This window comes from Arvicanthis niloticus, chromosome X (assembly GCF_011762505.2).
Source record: "Arvicanthis niloticus isolate mArvNil1 chromosome X, mArvNil1.pat.X, whole genome shotgun sequence".
NCBI lineage: Eukaryota > Metazoa > Chordata > Mammalia > Rodentia > Muridae > Arvicanthis > Arvicanthis niloticus.
Genome location: NC_047679.1, coordinates 31,136,184 through 31,141,367, shown reverse-complemented (window position 1 = coordinate 31,141,367; position 5,184 = coordinate 31,136,184). Strand labels below are relative to the sequence as shown.

General features: G+C 38.9%; 1 pseudogene; it reads left to right on the top strand.

Annotated features, from left to right (window-relative positions):
• The first annotated feature begins 2,564 nt into the window (after nucleotides 1-2,564).
• LOC117694316 (mitochondrial glutathione transporter SLC25A39 pseudogene) lies at nucleotides 2,565-3,130 on the top strand (annotated as a pseudogene).
• Nucleotides 3,131-5,184: the final 2,054 nt, after the last annotated feature.

Sequence of the window (5,184 nt, the reverse complement as noted above, 5' to 3'; positions counted from 1 at the left end):
AGATAATTTGGCTGATATTTTTCAAAACTTGAATGAGCTAAAGCTTCAGTTCCCAACTTTTGGTGAAAACATAATTTAAACACTTCCTGAAAAAAAGTAGGAATGATATTATAGTGGTACAGAATTAACGAAAAGAATTTGATTTGATAACCTTCGTAACTATATCAGGCGAAACAAGATGCCTATTTGGAGAAAGTCAAAAAAGTAAAATCGATAGTTCTGTGGTAATGCCTTTTTATCTGTTAGTATTTCTTCTAGGCTCCACCTCACATTTACCTGGCAACAGCCAGGCATGCCTGACTCACTATAAAAGGGGCTGCTTGACCCCCTCCTCTCTCTCTCTCTCTCTCTCTCTCTCTCTCTCTCTCTCTCTCTCTCTTGTTCTCTTGCTGTCTTACGCTCTCTCCCCTTTTCCCCTTTGTCCCTTCTCTCCCCATTCCCTCATCCTCTCTCTCTCCATGTGCTCATGGCTGGACTCTTCTCTCTCTCTCTCTCTCTCTCTCTCTCTCTCCCTCTCCCTCTCCCTCTCCCTCTCCCTCTCCCTCTCCCTCTCCCTCTCCCTCTCTCTCTCTCTGCCTTTATTATCCTGTCAACTCCCCTCCCCATGCCCTAAATAAACTTTATTCTATACTATACTCATTGTGTGGCTCAGGGGGGAGGGATGCCTCAGCATGTACCCACAGAGGCACTTCCTTTCCCCACATTATACTGTGCCTTCACCAAACATATCTTTGGCTTCCTTTTTGTTTTTATAAAACACAACATTATCTACTATTAGAAATGTAAAAAAAAAAAGATGCAAAGAAAAGATGGATGTTCATTTCTCAAGTTGTACAGCAACCCTATTGCAAACCATCACACACATACACACACACACACACACACACACACACACAGAGCCAAAATGCAAATTAGTCAAAACAGAAGATGAGGACTTCAAAATACCAGCTATGAATATGTTCAAAGATGTTAAATAGGATATAAATAAACCCTTAATTATGACTGTGAAAACACAAACAAAAGTTGAATAAAATATTGAAAACAATCCAAGACATGAAAGTAAAATTTAACAAAGAAATAGAGTCATTGAGGAAAACTAAAAATGGAATCAAACCAGAAATGAAAAATTTAGGAATTTAAATAAAAACCTCACTAAGAGAGTACAAGACATGGAAGAGAGAGTCTCAGGTAAATAAAAATGATAATTATAAAAAAATCCTAGGCAAAGAACATGCAGGAAATCTGGGACACTATGGAAAGACCAAATCTATAAATAATAGGAATAGAGGAAGGAGAAGAAACTCAGGTTAAAGGCACAGAAAATATACAACAAATTTGTAGAAGAAAATTTTCTCAATCTAAATGAAAAGATGCCTATCTAGATACACGAAGTAAACTAAGGAAAATGAATAGAACTAGAAAAGAAACTCCTTAGTACACATAACAATCAACACACTAAATATACAGAGCAAAAAAAAGATATTAAAAGTTGCAATGGTAAAAGATCAAGTCTACATAAAGGCAGGCCTATTAGAATAACACCTGTGTTTTCAGTGGAGACTATTAAAACCAGAAGGGCCTGAACAGATGTGCTGCAGACTCTAAAAGACCACAGGTGTGAGCCCAGACACAGCAAAACTATCAATCACAATAGCCAGAGATCACATGATAAAAGCAAAGTTAAGCAATTTTTGTCTATCAGCTTAACTTTACAGAAGGCACTAGAAGGAAAACTTAAATCTAAAGAGATTAACTGTGCTCAAGAAGGCACAGGAAACAATTAATAATAATAATAATAATAATAATAATAATAATAATAATAATAATAATTCCAGAAACAGTAAATCAAATAAGGTAGAAAAAAACCCAACTATAACAATTAAATAAGAGATCCAGTAAACATTGCTTATAGATAGCTCTCAATATCAGTGGTTTTAATTTACCAATAAAAAGACAAAGACTAGGCTTGGATTAGAAAATGAGATCCATCTTTCTACTATATCCAAGAAACACACCTTACCATTAAGGGTTGACATCACCCCAGGGTAAAGTAATAGAAAAATATATTCCAAGAAAATGGAACTAAGAAGCAAGCAGGTGTAGTCCTTTTAATACCTGGCAAAACAGACTTCAAATTGAAGCTAATCAATCAGAAGAGATAAGGAATAACATTACAAAGTCATTAAAAAGAAAAATCCACCAAAACTGTATTTAAAACTGTATTCTAAGCATTTATAAACCAAAAACAAGGACACCCAAGTTCATAAAAGAAATAAGAGTACAGCTAAAATCATATATAAATCCTCACACCATGATAATAAGTAATCTCAAAGTCTGAGACACTGAGAAGAAAAAGTAGACACAAATTCTCACCCCAAGCAAGAAGCTATTATAATTGATGCCCGCTGTGAAAGTGAAATCAGTTTTCTCTAATGGATTGTTAATGGGTATATCAACCATACGCAAGGGCAGGTTCATGCTCAATGTGGCTAGCCAATACAAAGTGGATTCCATTTTTTCAATTTTTGTTTTGGTATTTTTAACTGATTTTTTTCTTTTACTTTATTGTGGCTGGTGCTCTTACCTACATGGATAGTGTGACAGTGATCTGCCCCCTTGGAGCTTGTGCAGACCAAACTACAAGCTCAGCACATGTCCTCGTGGAAGCTAGCTACCTGTGTTCAAGCTGTGGTGGCAGGGGGCAGGGGTGGCACTCACTGTGACTGGGTTGAGCCAGCACAACCCTTCAAGATGTGACCTTCCCAGGTCTGTAGTGGTTCAACTATGAGGTGGTGAAAAGCTGACTGAATGAGCTAAGACCAAGAGACTACACATGTGTAAGAGTCAGCTTTTGTGGTTGGTGGCATCTCAGGATCCATGCTTACTCTACCCTTTGATGTGGTGAAGACACAGTGTCAAGATGGCTCTGGGAGCAGTGGAGGCTGTGAGAGTGAAGCCTCCAAGAGTTGACTGACCTTGGCTCCTGCTTCCGACTATCCAGGCTAAATCTGGCACCAGGGGACTCTCTGAAGGTTTCCTCACAAGGATCCTCAGGGCTTTGTCCTCCTGCACCATTATAATCTGCACTTCCGAGTTTGACAAAAGCTTCTTCCAGAGGCTCAACAAGTAACAACCTCTGGCTCACTAAAAGGTGAAGAGCAACCTGGCTTTTGCAGAAGTGTGAATAGGAGACTTAGCCAAGTGCTTCCCCGCCCCCAGCCCAGGCATCCAGCCTGTTCTTACATTTTGGTTTCTGCTGTTCCCCTTCCCAGTATCACTGCTCACCCACCTCCAAGTTCAAGGCCAAATCTGACAACTGCCCCTTCTTTGAATCCCCTTCGTGTTTGTTGTAGTTTGACCTCAAGGAATCAAGATCTCATCCAGGCAGTATTCTCAGCCCAAAGATGGTGACAATCTGTGGGGGAAAAAGTCTTTGTCAACAGACCACCATGTAACATTGAGCATTTATGTGATCAAATTTCTTGGTGCTCACAACTTTAATAGTGAAAAATAAGAATAAATGTTGAATTATTGTGAGTTCACTGTACCATGGCCCTGTTATGTCCAGAAAACACTATTTTTACTGTAATGTACAACTTCTGACTCTTACAGCCTTTCTACCCTGTCTTTCAGGATGATTTCTGACATATCTTTATCACATTTTTCTCCCCTTGAAGCATAAAATTTCTATGGTAGAGATTCAAAAATTAGTGTTCAAAATGCCCCAGAAGTTAAGAGGACTAGCTTCTCTTTCAAAGGATCTGTGTTTGAGTCCCAACACACAAATGGTGGCTCCCAACTACTTATAACTACAGTTTTAGTGAATGCAATGTCTTCTTCTGGCCTTCATGGGTACCAGACATGCATGTGATACACAAACATACATGTATATAAAATAATCCCATACACAAAATAATAAAGTTCAAAAAGATATATTTACTAAGATCAACAAGGGGTTTGTTTATGCATTTTACAAATAGATCAAGTCATTATCACTATGTTGATTGTCTGAACTTAATGTCATGGTGGGGCTGAAGTGATGGCTCAGTGGTTAAGAGTACTTGCTGCTCTCCCAGAGGTCCTGAATTCAGTTCCCAGCACACAAAATTGTCTGTAACCGTAGTCCAGTGAGATCTGATGTCCTATTCTTGTGTGCATTCATGCAGACAAAACACCCATACACATAAATAAATACATCTTAAAATGTCATAGCAATAATGTTAATAATAATACAACACAAAACTGAGTTGTATGAGTTGTATTCATATCAACTTCTTCTGTTGTACAAAGCACAAGCATTGAAGAAAATATCCTTTTAGTATTTAAAAACCCAGCTGTAATGGTTTGTATATGTTTGGCCCAGGAAGTGGCACTATTTGGAGGTTTGGCCTTGTTGGAGTAAGTGTGGACTTGTTGGAGCAGATGTGTCACTGTGGGTGTGGGTTTTAATACCCTAGTCCTAGCTGCCTGGAAGTCAATATTCCACTAGCAGCCTTCAGATGAAGACATAGAACACTTAGCTTTATCTGCACCACGGATGCTGCCATGTTATAGCCTTGACTCTAATGGACTGAACCTCTGAACCTGTAAGTCAGCCCTAATTAAATGTTGTCCTTATAAGAGTTCCCTTGGTCATAGTGTCTGTTCACAGCAGTAAAACCCTAACTAAGACACTGGCCAATTGAGGAAAGTACTTCATTCATATTGCCAAAGAAAAATGTTCTAGCATGACTCTTCATTAAAAAAGAAAAGCTCTTCTTGTCGAAGCAAACAAGATTATGAACTAATATCCATGTCAGAACTGCAGTCATTACAATAGAGATGAACAACTTCTTGGCCAATGGGTACTCAGGAAGAACTAATTTGTCCCCTGGTTTTGCCATATTGCAATTTGTAAGGAGTAGAGGAAGCCCTGAGTGTGTCCTGTGTCTCTAGGGGAGCAGTGTCTATACCATAAATGTCCAGCATCAAAATTCAAGCTTGGACTGAGGGATCAAAGATGTCAAAGCCTCAGACCCATCAGAAAGTGGTGAATCCACCTCCCAGTCCAAGTTTGAACTTTGATAGTGTGTGTGGAAAATGTCTATCATAAATTCTTTCCCCTAGACATGTGTGGTGTAAACACTGCTCCCCTAGAGACTGTTACTACCACGATTAGCTAAACCTGCCTCCTTGATCCATCTG